The 17,937-nt window shown below is 33.4% G+C and overlaps 1 long non-coding RNA gene across 2 annotated transcripts; it reads left to right on the forward strand.

Annotated features, from left to right (window-relative positions):
* The first annotated feature begins 6,065 nt into the window (after positions 1-6,065).
* On the forward strand, positions 6,066-12,084 carry LOC125658110 (uncharacterized). 2 transcript variants are annotated; one of them, XR_007363610.2, is made up of 3 exons: positions 6,066-6,341; positions 7,230-7,732; positions 9,255-9,862. It is a non-coding gene; the product is annotated as an uncharacterized LOC125658110 (long non-coding RNA). The 2 variants fall into 2 exon arrangements; XR_007363611.2 differs by lacking the exon at positions 9,255-9,862 and adding an exon at positions 11,459-12,084 and having other exon boundaries at positions 6,092-6,341.
* The last annotated feature ends 5,853 nt before the right edge of the window (positions 12,085-17,937 follow it).

A 17,937-nucleotide genomic window follows, 5' to 3' on the forward strand; every position in this document is an offset into this window, starting at 1 on the left:
AAAACTCAAAGAATGAAGTAAAATGGCTATATGAAATGGCCATGTTACTGTTGATGAAAAGAAAAAGTTCGTGCTGTGTATACATATGTATTTATTTATTTATCGATAGGGTATTTGAAACCAAACAAAATGTCAAATTAAAAGGTCTATTTTAAGTAATGTACACATACATGTATGGAGTTCCAAATTAACATAAACTCAAATAATTAAAGATATCTTTAATTATTTGAAGATATCATCAATTCAATTATTGCTCTCATCAATTGAATTAATTCGCGCGTGATGCGCTCTTCAAATGCAAGTATTGCTCTCATTATTTGAATTAATGCGAGCATCAATCAAATTTATGAGAACGATAATTTATTTGATGCGCGCATTAATTCAGTTATTGCTCTCATCAATGTGGTGGAAATATTTCCCGAGAAAAAATATTTTAGAGCTCGGTATAAATGATTTGATGATCTCTTCAATTTGATTGGAGATATCTTTAATTATTAACAACGTTTTTGTATAAGAAATTAATGCGCACATCAATTCTATCAAAGAGAGCAACAATTCAATTAAAGAGATGATCAATTAAATTGTGGATATATTGAATAGAAGATATTTTTAATTGTATAGTTGCTCTCTCTATAAAAGGATTAATTGCATTGAAGACAGCAATAATTCAATTATTGCGCGCATTATAACTGAATCATAGCTCTCTTCAATTGAATTGTAGAGCGCATCAATCCACTTGTTGATAACATGAATTCATTTAATGAGAGCAACAATTGAATCATAGTGCGCATCAATTCAGCAGAATAATTGATGCTATCATCAATCCAAATAATGCGTGCAATAATTCGGAATTGAAGATATCATTAACTTATTTGAAGAGATCATTAATTGAATTTTTGCGCTCGTGAAATGAATTGATGATATTTTTAAATCATGAAAGATTATCTCAATCTTCATTTGAATTTATGCTAATTTGGTGCTCCATATCATTGTAACTTTTAGACTAATATTTGAACATGAACATGAATTTGACATGTTTCAATATGGTGAAAATGTTTGGAAAATTAGAATGAATTTTGTTGTTGTTGTTTTTTTGTTTTTTTTGTTTTTGTTTGTTTGTTTTAGAATTTCAGCTGGTGTAATGTCATCTTCAAAAGTAATGGTGTACATGTACTAGTCTATGGGAGAGCGGACACAGAGTCCACACTATAGGTCTCCGTCTTAGGGGTGACATGTACTAGTCTATGGGAGAGCGGACACAGAGTCCACACTATAGGTCTCCGTCTTAGGGGTGACATGTACTAGTCTATGGGAGAGCGGACACAGAGTCCACACTATAGGTCTCCGTCTTAGGGGTGACATTGACTTCCTTGATTTCTCTCTTTAACTTTTGGAAGGTGTCTTCAAAGCCGTTTTTTCTGTACGTATATCGAGTGTATATATATACATGTACCATCAATCAACATGATAACTTATGTTATATCAGATATAAGTCAACATGATATTGAAACAATGCGGGCATTCCCCTATCAGGTTTACATGGAATCTGATTTCGTTCATTTATTATTATTTTTTACTTACTGGTTTCAATGCTGAAATTAAGAGCTAGGAATATTGATGTGTGGCAGAGGGATGGGTAATGCGGATTACCGGAAGTGGGGAAACGGGGTTACCGGAAGTGGGGAAACGGGCACGTAGCATCGTTTTACATTGCTTTATTCATTTCAGAATCAAGTTACGAATCAAGTTCGACATTTTGTTCCGGTGTTACAGTGTATATAATGAGACTTCTCACACATTAAGACTTCCCCCGGAAGACTGGCTATATAGTGAGACCCCCTCCCCAACTAAATTGATGAGAATTATTGTGCTCATTGATGGAATTGATACGCGCATTACTTAAATTATTGCCCTCTTTAATTGAATTGTGGCGCGAATCAAATGAATTGTACATGCAATGACATCTTTATATAACTACAAATATCATTTGAGTTTATGTTAATTTGGCGCTCCATGGTCATCCCCTTTAAAGGGATGGCTATATCCCCTAACCCTAATGTACAAGGACACACTGTATGGGTAGACAATTTCACAAATATGTATATTATATTTTTAACGAATGTTGCTATATACATTTATCAGCACCCCTATTGTTATCCCACCTCCGGGGACCATGATTTGAACAAACTTGAATCTACTCTATGTCAGTAAGCTTTCGTGTAAAATTCCACTTTTCTAGCCCGACTAATTAGAAGAAAGTCTTATAAATAAATACATGTACAAGTGAGAGATTTTAGTCAGTAAGCTTTCGTGTAAAATTCCACTTTTCTAGCCCGACTAATTAGAAGAAAGTCTTATAAATAAATACATGTACAAGTGAGAGATTTTAGTTATCCTACTCTTGAGTATATACGTGTAAAGTGTAAGTGTAACCTAACAACCAGGGGGAAAATAGGAGTCTTCTTCTTTTCTTTTCTTTTTTTTTTTTTTGCTTTTACACCAAACACATAAAAAACTACATGTAGTTTAATCTAATTTTAAAGGGAATTTCATACGGTGATAGATGATTATTCAAATAGTGAATAGAGAATAGCTTTTGAATTTTCAGCAAAGGTCGAAAATACCCTCTGGATCCTCCAGTATCCCATATTATTCTTAAGTAATACTAAATGACCAGGCATAAGTAGATTTTCGGGGGGGGGGGGGGGGGCTGGGCTGCTGAGGGGGTTCTACTCTGTAACACCAGGGACTTCATTTTATGCCCCTACCCGGGTTAGCCATGGACGATTCTTCAGACCCATTGTCTCTGAGGATTGGTCCACGCCTCCGTCCCCATCCCTCTTAAGCTGAAACCTTGCATCACTCCTCAATGCGTGCCATGATAGAGCATCAGATTACTTTCATATAAATTGGTTCTATTGTGGCACTTCAAATTGATGTTGTCCTTTTATGCTTTGGTAAACTGAATTTAAAACGTGCATAAATGAAATTGTGCTTATATTTCAACAAACACATGTAAATCATAGCGAAAAGGACTATTCCGGATACTAATGTAAATGGGGGAAGCCTCACTATAAAGGCGGAAGACTGGTTATATAGTGAGACCCCCCCCCCTCCCGAAAGTCTGACTATATAGGAGGGGGCTGACAGGGGGTAACCCTCTCCCCCTCTCCCTGAATAGTGATAAATTGCATTTCATTTTGGTACTGTTCAAAGCGTATTGGATGCTAGTTTACTCCCCATATGCACTGCAACGGTTATAATACATATAAATAATTCAGTGGCGGATCCAGGAATTGCGGTTAGAGGGGGGCGCAACTTTATGAGGCAGGGGGTCTGGCCCCCAGTGGGTCCAGGACGAAGCCCTGGTTGGGGCCCAGGGGGCGAAGCTCTCGGATTTTACAGATTTTATAGGACTTGAAATATGTCTCCTACGTTGTCATTTTTACTATTTTCTGCCATTTTGAATATAGTGAAATTAATAAAATGATGCAAATTTTAAGAGGTTTTTTTTGTTTGACAAAAAAAAAGTAATTTCTCCCAATAAAGTAATTAAGGAAATCAATAAATCAAAAGATTTTGTCATTTATTTCTCCGATAGTGGAAGAAATTATTGCTTCTTTTATCGTTTACATTTTTCTAAACAAGAGACCACGATTTACCTTAAATTTGAAAATTGGGGGCGGGTTTGCCCCTCTTAAATCCGCCACTGAATATTTCAAGTTTTCAATTCGAATACGTACTGTATAGGTATGTTCAGTCATGCGGTTCAATAGAAACGGTTTTTTATCGAGTAACGATTATAGTAGCCTTTGACCTAGTTCGATCATCAACCATAGTAGATGTCTAGTTGACTTCCGAATCTTAATTGCGCGTGCCTTGCTTGATTCCGGACCTTCGGTGCGCATGTCTGGTTACTAAAGTTTAACCATTCTGTAAGCATAGGTTGCTGTTTGGTAGACCAGACATACGCAGTAACATCTCTTCTGGTTTCGACCATAGGCAGTTCGATCGTACTATGGTTCAACTCTAGTTACTATAGTTGATGATCGAACGTTTAAATCTTATACTAATCCAACTTGTATATACATGTTATTTAATTATAGTTCGTTGTATTGTTACAACATTAAAGCTGCTGTGTGTCCATTTAGTGTGTTATGTTGTTTTATCACTGGTCTTGTATCAGAAATGAATGGTTTTAAAGAGAACAGGCTTACTGAACTCAGTCTCTGACCACGCTTTCCGCAAACTGGATGCAGCCTCATTAGATTAGAAAGGGATTTTATATATATATATATAAAGAAGTATAAGAACCTCCCAACCGAACCTCTTTCTCCCTCCTCCCACCCCCCCCTCTCCCTCCCCCTCCCTCTCATCCTGTCTGCCCCCTCATATAGCGAGACTTCCCTGGGAGAAGGCAGAATTCCGGGGAAAGTCTCACTATATGGTCAGTCTTTTTGGGGGGGGGGGTGTCTCACTATATAGCCAGTCATCCGGGGGAAGTCTCACTATATAGCCAGTCTTCCGGGGGAAGTTTCACTATATAGCCAGTCTTCCGGGGGAAGTTTCACTATATAGCCAGTCTTCCGGGGGAAGTTTCACTATATAGTCAGTCTTCCGGGGGAAGTCTCATTATATACCGGTATATAGCCAGTCTTTTGGGGGGAAGTTTCACTATATAGCCAGTCTTCTGGGGGAAGACTCACTATGGGGAAGTCTTACTATATACATTGTAACACCGGTCCATTGATTTTTTTCCCTGAGTTATGACCCATTAACTTAGAAAATCTATGCAAAGTTTTCCGCACGTTTTTTCATCATACTTGCAAATATGCATTTGATATTTTTGCTTTACCATGACATGTTATACAGATCAAGTTCAAAATTTGTCATGGTCCGTTTCTTTTTTCCGAGTTATTGCCCTTGGACTAAGAAAATTACCTGTTTTTTTATAGATTGAATTTTTAACAATATGTGCATGAAGTTTGCATTCTATTCTCGTAGAAAGATTTTCCTGCCGGCAGGGGGAATATCAATATTTGTATTGTGTATTCATGAGACATGTTTCTGTTTTATAAACAATGTAGGATAAAGACTTTTTAAGGAGGAATGCTACATCATAGAAATTTGACATGGGGCGAAAAGTGGAGGATATACAACAATATTTTGAAATTGAAAACTTTCAAATCTTACTTTATTTACTGAGCCAAAAAATGCAGTTTTAGCAGAAAAGAAAATGCAGAACCACGCTTCCGTTTTCCGAAATGTTTTATTTTTACCGATATCGGTTTAATTTTAAATTTCGTAAAATTGGAAAGTTAAAGATAATTCAAGATTTAGAAAAGAATTAATTCATTATTAAACTGAACAAAACTCATAAAACCATATTTGCAGTTCTTCATTAGAATTTCTTTTGCATATATAATTTAAACTGAAATAAACTATAACTATCATTTGATCAAGGATATATAATCTATCTTGCTTATAATATATCACAGCCCAATTGTTTGGAAAAAAATTATTATTTATAAAAGAATATTTTCATTAATGTTGATTATATGTGAAAGGGGTGTTTACATTTGACAATAACAATAAAAATAACATGCTAGCAAATGTGTTTTTCGATGTCTATCTATTGTTGGAATATGAATATGTATCTTATAAAGGTTTTTTCATGATTGAGCACATATAACTCTACCTTAATATCTGTAACGTATCATCGATTTAAGCAAGAGACCTTTATGAAAAAAATATCAGACGGAAACTTTTGTTCGAGCCTGTAGCCGTCCGAGGTTACTAGATATCAAGGAAGTATACTACATCGTCATAATGTCTGACTTCCTTTTAAAACATGAATGAAAATATAAATATCAGCACATTCCTTTTAAATTTGATTGCCTAGCTTGGTAGCTCACTCCCCCTTAGCGGATTTAGTCGCATTTCTAAGCCTTCAAAATATCGCGCTTTGACTTTCCAAGGCATCCAATCAAATCGCACCATACATTCAGTTTGGTTTGAGTAATGGCGGCCCCAGTGTCTAGTCCCAATCTCTACCCAGAGTTGTCGTTCCTTGCTCTCACTTACAAGTGTAACGAGCGATAACTCTGGGTAGAGATTGTGTCTAGTCCCATCTTCACAAGTCAAGGGTTATTGATTCGTTACCTCGCACAATAGCCCTTGACTTGTGAAGATGGTCTAGTCCATGCTGTCGCCTTTGCCATGCCATTTTGTCTTAAAAAAACAACAAAGACGGACGATTGTTGGAGAAAGTTTTGGGGTTTGCGGTCAACTTCTAGTGACAATCGATCATATAACTCACCCAAATGACGATAATTAGGACGGTATGTGTTGGAATAAACTGAACAAACTCGGCAAAATTGAGTACAATATCAAAACGAAAGTAGAAACGCGTTAAATCTGAATGACATGTTTTGATACGTGATTTACGCCTTAAACACAAAGGTGACATCTGCGTACAGCAAGTATGCACACAAAATGAAAAAATAAGACTGTTGTTTTCATCTGTCAACTCTATTTTGTAAACATACACATGTAACAGAAATTACAATGCGTTATCTGATTGGTTAGATTTTGTTTTCGTCAAGAATGTTAACTATAGCTGATCCGTTAAATAGCAGTTCAGTCGCAACTAAATCCACCAAGGGGGAGCTGAAAGTAGGCGAATCGGACACTTGGCTTGCGAAGATGTCGGTTAACATGGAGAGAGAGAGAGAGAGAGAGAGAGAGAGAGAGAGAGAGAGAGCAAAAATGATCTGTAGATCGCGGGTTCGAATCCAATATTATTTTTTTTTATTGCTTTCTATTAGAACTACAATTTTGACTAAATAAAGTAAATTTAAATTCAAAATATCATTGTATATATATCCGTCACTTTTCACCCAAATCAAATTTAAGTGCCCAGTTTTGTTGTTGTTTTGTGTGTGTGTGTGGGGTGGGGGTGGGGTTCAATAATACCAAATCATTTATAAAGATTATTTCTCAATCATTTCTAATTTAGAATTAATGCATATCTCATTTGGCCTAATTAGAATATCATTCCTTTGATTGAAAAGGAAAAACATATAAATGATACTGACATCAAACGAACAAATAACTTTCTTTTTTTTCAAAACAGAGTATACACTAAAAATTGGAATAAACTTTGCTGCAAGAAAAAAATGCACAAATAATAGAATGAAATTTAAATACATGTAGTCATCTTATTATAGGCTAGGGTCACCTTCAACATTCTGGAGAAAGTATGGAATGCAAAGAACATCTCGAGAAACACTAAAATCAAGATTTTTAATTCATTTGTAAAGTCTGTGCTTCTGTATGGGGCAGAAACATGGAGAACAACAAATGCCACGATTTCAAAAATTCAAAGATTCATCAATTACTGCCTGCGCAGAATAATGAACATCAGATGGTTTGATAAAGTAAGAAACGAGGATCTTTGGAAAAGAGCAAACCAAGCCCCCATAGATATCCAAATCAAAAAAGCAAATGGTCATGGATTGGACACACACTGCGAAAACCACCAAGCAGCATCACAAAACAAGCCCTCAAATGGAACCCCCAAGGAAAAAGAAACAGAGGAAGACCAAGGAGCAGCTGGCGCAGAGAGCAAGGCTACAACTGGATCTCAGCAGAAAGATTAGCGCCAAACAGAGTCAGATGGTGATAGTTCGTCAATGGCCTATGCTCCCTAGAGGAGCAAAGGACTAAGTAAGTAAGTAATCATCTTATTGAGTAGATATCGTTTCACTTGTTTAATTCATAAATTCATTTTCTTGGTTGGCCAAATGGGAGAAACAAAGTACATGTAAATTGCGTTGTATATATATATATATATATATATATATTACTATATTGCATTTGGGAAGACTGTTTTAATCTACATTTGTATGCGTATGTAAATTTTTTCTTATGAATTATCCATATATATATATATATATATATATATATATATATATATAATATATATATATATATATATATATATATATATATATATATATATATAAGCACAGAGAATTTCACTTTATTTGGATACCCACTTCCGCCCCTACCCGGGGTTGAACTCACGACCTGCGGAACCAAATCTCCTAGCAGCGTGTAACCAGCGCATATATATATATATATATATATATATATATATATATATATATATATATATATATATATAAAAGAATAAAATCCAAAATGATCACAGAATAATCAACGATCAGTTCCTGCTAGTACTTTCGCCTTACGGCTCTTCAGGCAGTTTGTCTTGAATGTTTCAGTTCTAGTAACGTTGATAATTGATCAGTTTGGATTTTATTCTTTTAAATTATTTAACAACTGTGCCGATTTCCTCATTTATATATATATATATATATATACATTTATAAATAACAATACTAACAATACTTATATATATATATATATATATATTAAAAGAAATAGAATAAACAGTACACAAAGTTAAAAATTTAACGCAAGCGCTTTCATTTTATAATCCTCAGGCGTTACATTTTAAAATAGTTTATATAGATATATAGAGATATAGATCTATATATTTGGATGTATAGATTTAAACCAGAAATATATACCTGTAGTATCTCTTTAAAATGTTTATTCTATTTCTTTTAATATTTTATACCGGACACTGTGATTTTTTTTAAAAACACAATTTGGATATATATATATATATATATATATATATATATATATATATATATACACACACACATTTATAAATAACAATACTAACAATACTTACTAGTATTACTAGGTCTCTAGTAATAGATGTTGTAAATTGTGATGTGCAGGATCGTTTTTCGTTTTTTATATGGAAGAGTAGATATAGGTCATATAGAATGGGTTTCCCTGAAAATCACGTTGTTTTTAAAATCCTCATGATGTCTTGAGTTGGGAACTACAATCATCAATATCCTCCGCGTGATCGTATGGCGGTGCTCAGGATGAGATCTACGTACAGTAGTACATGCCTTCTCGCAAAAAATCAAATAAAATACAATATGACCCCATTCCACTTGTAGGGTCTAGCGAATTCAATGAACTTTGCTGATTATAATCTCTCTCTCTCTCTCTCTCTCTCTCTCTCTCTCTCTCTCCATTATATGAAGGGGGAAGCAAAATAAACTAATAATAGCAATCTCAAGTGGTATTAAAAAGAAACATTAGGTGCATAAGTAGCAAACATTACAAATTTTTATAAACACACTTGTATTTGCGTGTGCTTTTAGATATTTGATACTGCCCAAACAGATTTCCTTCAGAACCTCCCACACAGAGTTCCTTCAGCACAGTCAAATATATGATCTTAGCATCGTTGTATTTTGACATAGAGGACAAATAAAATCATATTCAATAGGCAAGGGAAAAGAGATCAGCAATATTTCTTTCTACTGGAATTTTTACGATATTCAGTGAAACTTGAAAATGCGAAAACTCACCGCAATGAATGGTTTATATTCATGGAGTGTGAGAATGCAGGTTGAGCATGTCATCCCGAGAAGATTCCAATGAGTCCGCAAATCTATCTTTACCAATGTTTTGTCGATAATAAATCTATAGATCTCTATGCTGTTTTGTCGATAATAAATCTATATATCTCTATGCTGTTTTGTCAATGAATCTATATATCTCTATGCTGTTTTGTCAATGAATCTATAGATCTCTATGCTGTTTTGTCGATAATAAATCTATAGATCTCTATGCTGTTTTGTCAATGAATCTATAGATCTCTATGCTGTTTTGTCAATGAATCTATATTTCTATACTGTTTTGTCAATAATTTTATATATCTCTATGCTGTTTTGTCAAAAAATCTATATAAATCTATATAAATCTATACTGTTTTGTCAATAAATCTATACAGTTCTATGTTGTTTCGATAACTATTTGTTGCCAAAAGTTATGATTTTCCGTCTTAGCATTAAACATGGTATATATTTTAAAAAAGAAAACCATATCTTAAAAAATTACAAAATATATTTATTATCGGCCGCCAGGAGTCGGTCGATTAAATTGATATGGTTTCAGAAAGACGTCCGTGATCTACTGCGGGTCTATGTCAATATAAACTTATTCATATATATCCAAAGCCCTCATTATTATTTTATTGAATCAAATGACAGTAGTTATATATTTAATCACGATTTTGATAATAACAACAATGATTTTTGGTATACGTAATCCGTCAACTCGTACTATTTATTTTCGCACAGCAAGCTCCGCTTTATTGTTTAATTATCAAGGAACCAGTGTGTAGTATTTAGTTTCTCTTTGCTGTGCGCTGAGTGTGTAGTATTTAGTTTCTCTTTGCTGTGCGCTGTGTGTAGTATTAAGTTTCTCTTTGCTGTGCGCTGAGTGTGTAGTATTTAGTTTATCTTTGCTAATATTAATTTCCTTTAGTTAATTACTTTATATATATATATATATATATATATATATATATATATATATATATATAAAATTAAGATGACTTATTTTTTATAGCGTAATACATTCTACATATAAGTAGTTTTTCTTTTCTTTAAAGATAAAATTAATTTAATGTGATTTTATCTAATGCAATGGGAATCTGTAGCCTGAACTATATATTGAAGGACTAATGCAGGGGGAAATAATTAGCTTCGACATAAAAACATGAACGTTTCTAATTTATAAATGGTTTGCTTTACATAGTTTTGATAGTTAACAATTACTCCCAGGCACCTGATCACACCTTTAATATTTCCAGGGGACCGTGTTTGCCCTACTCTTAATTTCGTAGAACTCATGGTATTTTTGAAATTGATCACTGTTCGTTATTTTTTAAATAGTTTAACAGTTTAAGGGGCGAGATCAAAAGTTCAATGTCTGACAAAAAACTAAATTCACATACTTTTCACCAAGACACCCCCCCCCCCCCCTCATTAAAACTAAATATGATGAATGTTGAAACGTATCGATTAACAAGTAAAAACATACGATTATACACTCTGTACATACCTTTTCTACTGTTTATTCACAATGAAAGTGTATATTAAAACTATTAAATTTCATTAATAAGTGTAATATTATTATGTGGTTTTAATATTATTATGTGGTTTTTAACGGTCACTTGTCTTTTTTCTTTTCCAGCTAACGTGCAATTGATGTCGGATTACAGAAACTTGCGGGGAATTTTTATCCCCCCTGCTCCGTCTAACTATTTGAATTTAGATTTTTATCCGACATCGATCTTTTCATGCTTTTGATCTCGCCCCTAACAGTCTAACTGTTTAAGTTTTTCACTTTACATAGTTCAAGTCATCGTCGCAAACCACGGCTTATTGTTTCATTCTTACTTACTTATTCTATGTGAAATAGAATGAAACAATAGCCCATGGTTTGCGACGGCCGAACTTAACGCTTTCGTCATTACGTTTTCTTGTACATTTTGTTTTTTGTTTCTTTAATGAAGGATATTGAAAGAACGGGAGTAACTTCTGCACTGATCATTTATAGCTTTAGGCTATATTGATGTATGAACAGATCGGTAGCAGTGGTGAGGTACCAAGAAGGAGAATCCACCATGAAAATAAGAGTGTTGTAAAATAAAATACCTGACTTTAAAGTTCTCGTTTTTATATGTAATTGTGTTCTCTCTTGTGGGCATTTCTTCTGCTTTGATCTATAGTTACTATGTAAACTGTATTTAATTTTTACATTATTATTGATACATGTATAAAATGTACATTTTATGCGCTGGTTCCCTTCCGTTTCGCAAAATACCTATAGCGGAACGGAATGAAACGCATTGAAATTTGTGTTATACTACATATGCAAGTAAAATTGTGATTTACTATTTCAATGACAGAAAAAATAAGTCTTATAAACTGTTCTGCATATGAAGCAAAATTACATTATAGTGTCTCCCCGTATAAAATTTATTTCTATAGGCCTATAATTATATTCAATAGAACCAAAATCTTTGTTTTGATTAAATCTTAAACTTGGTTTTAATTTCATTACTGATTATGATTGTATGTAACATACAATACTATCATACGGCAAATGTTTACAACAAAATAAAAGAAGATTACCATCGGTGTTTGTAAAGAAAAATTATTATGGTATTCCATGGACATGTATAATGAAAGGATAATGAATAATTTTGAAGGATTTAGATCAACTTTAAAGTTTATTGTTAAATAATGATGAAAGTGAAGCAGATGAAATTCACATGACTGATAAATGATTAGAAGTTGACCTTTTTGCACGTCAGACTTTTTTGGATGAGTTGTCTGCCTTTTGTAAAAAAACAAAAACAAACTAATTTTCTAAAAATGTGTGTGGTCAATGATTAATTTTATTTCATATTTCATAAAAAGAAAGTGTATGCAACTTTCTACCAAGAGATTAGTATGAAAATATAACTTGTTTCAAAAATATTGTAATAAAACATGTTTTTCCCATATACTTCAATGTTAAATTCTAGGTGACAAGCAGTAAACAAAATTTTGAAAATTACTATGGTGGCTTATTTTTATTTGATGAACCCTTCAAAATGATACCATGATTACAAATATTCCACCATCCATTTATTAGATATGAAATATGGTCATTATACATTAAATACTATCTAACACACTGGATTACGGAACCATTGTTTAACGGTGTGAGGTAAGTTTTAATTGCGACATGTACATAAGGGTTTTTATTTTTAAAATCATATTTCAGAAGAAAATAACATTCGTGTATGAAAAAATAAAATGAAATATTTCCTCTTTTACAGTGAGATTATTAAAATAATGTGGACTTTTTTTTTATCATTAAAACATTCAGTTTTATACTAAAATTATTTTTAAATGAAAAATACCAGAAGAAAACTAGTGATGTCTTGCATTGTTTCGTTTCAATCCGAAAATTACCAATACCCACACGGAAGCATTTGTTTTCTTCTGAAAAAGGACCCCAATATAACAATAATAATTAAAATAGAATTAAAAAAAAAACCTAAAAATCTGTCAATGCGTGGTGAGGGATTTTTATCCACCCTCCCCCTAACGATGGAACGAAACGGAAGCAGAATCTTTTTCCCCTGGCAATGAAAGCGTAACAAATCTACATGTATACTACTATAGTACTTCTCGGTCTTTCTTTAACACAACTAGAAGTAGAAAAAGATATGTTCTAAACCTAAGGCCAATTAAAATTAATTGATAGATTATCATCCCCGCCCGCTCCTTAAAAAAAAAGCATTTTTTGTTTATTTTTGCAAAAATTACTATTTCAAATGAATGATTGAAGTCACAGAATGTTGGTTTTATATCTTCTACCATTGATTCTTTGAATGTTAACTTTGATTAAGACTTTGCGTGATGCCTTTTGTCATTATTTTTTTGGGGGGAAATAAAAATTTAAAAAATAAAATCCTCCCACCCGCCCCATAATTTTTGTGTGACCCCGGATGATAATCTACTAATTAAGCCTAAAATAACATTTTTGATGCTATAATAAACTAAAACTGTAGTTCTCCATCCATGCAACTGGTTCCGTTCCGTTTCGTTCTGCGAAATGTCATGTTTTATACCCACAGTAAACAACATAGGCCGAGGGACTGCCGATTCTCTGTGGCGGGAAAATATGTCCCTAGTTTAGCAGCGCCCTCACTGGGGTATATGGAACTTTCAGTAATATACATTTGTACAGCGATTGTTGACGTGTCGATTTAATAAACTTTCAAAAACAATAAAATATGACGTGTATACCATTGTTGCCACACTGGAGAAAATACCAATGATTGTAAAAGGCCTTTTGATTGACCTGTTTTGTATCTAGCCTAATACATGCATGCTAACTAGCTGTTTATCTAAGGCACGCCACATTCATACTTATTCCTCTATAAAGATATCTTAAATAATTTATGAGATATCTTCTCTTTTTAATAAATATATGTAAGATATCTAATAAATTCTATAAGATCTCTCATATGATTTACAGTTAATAGAATATCTCATAAAATATATAAGACATCTTATAAAGTTGATGAGATATCTTATACAAAACATATGATATATCATATATGTTGTATAAGATATCTTATAAAATATATGAGATATCTTATGTACTCTCTTTTATAAGATATATATTTTATAAAAGTTATAAGATATCGTATAAAGTTTTTGAGATATCTTATATAAAAAGAAAAGTTAATACCTTATCGTGAAGTATATGAGATATCTTAGAAAGTTTATAAGGTATCTTATATACTATATACATGTAATATATTTCATATATTTAATGAGATATCTTAAGAAAAAATATATAAGATACCTCAATTTTTTAAAGATATATTATAAAGTATATGAGATATACATAGGCGGATCCAGGAATTTGTGAAAGGGGGGGGGGGGTCCTAGCACTTGATCTTTAAGGGTATTTTTTACAACCTCCACCCCTACCCCATTTACACCCTTTTGCCTGTGTACATAACATCATAGAGATATCTTCAGATAGTTTTTATACATGAACATGTTTAGTTTTTCAAAGTTCTAGTCATTCTCACAGGCACCTGAAGTATGAATATTACTACCTAACCCCCCCCCCCCCCCATTTTTTTCATAATTTTTTTTTGGTGGCAATAATTTCTCTGAAATGTCTGAATTCCCAGTCTATCTCACCCCTCTTTCGATTCATGTAATCGTTTCACGCTTTTTGTAAGCTTTAGAGATTGGCCTTCTACCGGTATAATAAAATATATTGGTGCAAAATATTGTATTCTGAGCGTTTCCTGGTACTTCTTTTTCGCTTTCAAATTGTCTACTTCTTAAACAAAACTTTTATGTTACATATACTTTTTAAGAATTTTGAAGTGATACTTAAATAAGTTTCGGGGCAGGGTATAAGTTAAAAAATCAAAAGTCCGGAAGATTCTTACAATCATGTTTTTACCCCCACCCCACCCCTGTACAATTTTTTTTCTTTACATAGGGAATGTCAAGGTATGGGGCAGATACATGTATAAAACAGTTCTAGTCCTGAGAATATGCACACCGTAAACCTTTCAAAACTCAGGCATATCACTTTTAAGATTTAAAGGCATCGAACCCTCATCCCAGCTGTATCTCGATCATAACTGTTCGGAGTGACTGGATTTTTTTTTTTATAGATAAGGACCTGCCAAATCAACGATAGGGACATTAACCATGAAGTATTTCCATCCTCCTGTGACGTCATAAAATTTTGCAAAGTCAATGATTTGATAAGATTTATGCATGACAGGAACAAACTAATTTTGTTGGAGTCTTTTTCAATAGTTATTGTTAAAAAATCTTGTTAATCATAAAATATTTCAAAAGTGTAAGTTATGCATGAATAATCAATTATATCTTTCAAAATATTGAATCCAAGGACTATAACTCTGTTTTCATTAAATTATTTATCAAGTCCAATTTTTGTTTTTGCATATATATTGCAGTTAGTTATCAAAATTAAATAACTGTCGAAGTAAGGTATGTAAATACAATTGGTTGTACAACCCCAATCTAATTAAAATTAGATCCTATGATCCGCTCATTTAGTAGATGAGCGGATCACAGGATCTAATTTTAATTAGATTGGTACAACCCTTAAACTTTATAAAAAAATTTTGAAGTGCGATAATCAGTACAATTGGTTATGAAAATATGTGCTCATTAATTATTGTAAAGACATCGTTAGTTAACTTTGTACAGCAATCAATGTAAAAGTGTGTCCATTAATCATTGAAAACACGACTTCAAACGTTTTTATAACTGCATTGTTGTGCAATCTTAAACCACTTATTGCGAGCTTACAGTAACCTAACTTTTAGATTTCCCCCCCAGAAGTTCAAAGAATTGATGAGAGCTTAGGAATATTTTTTGATCTTCCGAAACCAAGGATATACATGTATATAAGCCAATCTTGAAAATGGCCCGTCATTCTGACAATGGAATTTCCATGCTAGTACTGTCATCAGGAGATCCTACCCCGGCAGCAAACATTGGAGTGTCAAAGGTGCAAAAAATGGCAGCATCGTACATGCAACAAAAGTTTACCATTTTATTCATATTTCGTTGCTTAATGGTTGTTTCATCATGAAGTATATTATGTTAGTCTGCAATCAAGTGATAAATACCAGAGAGCATGTTAATTGTTAGTCTGCAATCAAGTGATAAATACCAGAGAGCATGTTAATTGTTAGTCTGCAATCAAGTGATAAATACCAGAGAGCATGTTAATTGTTAGTCTGCAATCAAGTGATAAATACCAGAGAGCAATGTCAGAGGCACACACAATGAAGAGGAAATACGCAGCTGAATTAAACCAATTCAGTACTGTAAATAACACATGTCAAAATAGTTTAAAAACGTGGTAATTATTTTTCTGGGCCGGATCGACTAGGGGACGTAAATATTTTAACTAGGGGACGGATAGTCTAGGGACGGATCGGTAATGAGACAAATCGACTAAGGGACGCATTGATAAAAACTTTATCAATATGATCTCGTTCTCAGTTCTTAGATAAGACAATATTCGATCCATTCCATTTCCAAGTATTATGAATATAGGGCCTACTTTTCTAATTGTAATGTCTATCACCACTTGCATTGTACGATTTTTAAAATTTGTATTCTATATTTGTAATTTATATTTTCTATTCTGAATTCTATTATTATTTTTAACTTGTGTTCTATAGTTTTTCATTTGCATTAGGCCAAAATAAAAAATATGTTTGTTTCCGGTCGCCCGACCGACCCTAAATATATCCACCGACCCTATATATTTTTTTTTTCAATTTTCCGATTTCAATTTATCGATGTACGAACTATTACCCGAAATCATTTTGGTACGAGTTAACAATATCGACGACAACAATGGCGGCACATTTAATAGAAGCTGCTTCGGTGTCGGCAATAAAATTACCTAAATGCCAGAACCCCAATTATATTATGACAACTGTCTTGCACAAATCGATATAAAGCGACCTATTCAATTAAGGTGCAGATTTTAAAGTGGACAGTCGTGCGGACGTGAAGTGAGTGCTAGCACCAAACGAGACCCGTATACCCCGTTCGTAGTCGAACGTTTTTATTCTTTTATCTCACACTTGGATCCAGTAGCAGTTCCTGCGACATATGAAGAAAATTTAATGATCCTTCACTCTTTTCAACCCAAAACGCCCGTGCACTGCGGGGATGTTTTTTAGGGTCTGTAGACAGGGATTTATCGGTACCTTCTCAGGGGCCGATATTCGGCCCCATTCCCAATCGAAAGTAGGCTCAAATTTTCCCAATTTGCGGGTAAAACTTCCCAAAATTAAAATTCTGAAAAAATTGTGTTGTTTTTTTTAATCGTAAATCGTGCATTCTGTTTCCTGGAACTTCTTTGCATTCTTCATGTCTCTACTGCCTCTGTAGAGAGAGGCTTTTCCTCAATGAATATTTGCATTCCATGCATTAATAGACTTGTAAACACATATCTTTGAACAGTATTATTAGAATTTGCTGATGGGGTCTGACCATGTTAACACTGTGTTGTGTTTCTGTGAAAATTAAAGGTTATGTTGGAATTTAATATATTTTCCCAATTTCAGCAAATTGTCGATTAAATTTTCCCAATAATGAAAACATGGCGTTTCCCAAAATAGGCTGATAAATCCCTGGTAGAGTGCCGAAATTCGGCCCCATTCCTAATCATGGGCAATGCTGAAAAGTAGATGTTTTTCCCAAAATGATGCCAAAAAATTCCCAAATTGGATGGTTTAATGAGAATTTACCATGAGGGGCCATCCAACCTCAGTGTCACTCTGTTGCAAAACATTTGTGACAGTTTTTTCTTTGCTAAAGACCGGAAATGAAAGCTTGTTTAAGCCAGCCACATTGATAATAAAATATCAAATGGTTAACTTTTTTCTTGTTTTTCTTATTCATTTGT

The sequence above is a fragment of the Ostrea edulis genome, chromosome 9, assembly GCF_947568905.1.
Source record: "Ostrea edulis chromosome 9, xbOstEdul1.1, whole genome shotgun sequence".
Lineage (NCBI taxonomy): Eukaryota > Metazoa > Mollusca > Bivalvia > Ostreida > Ostreidae > Ostrea > Ostrea edulis.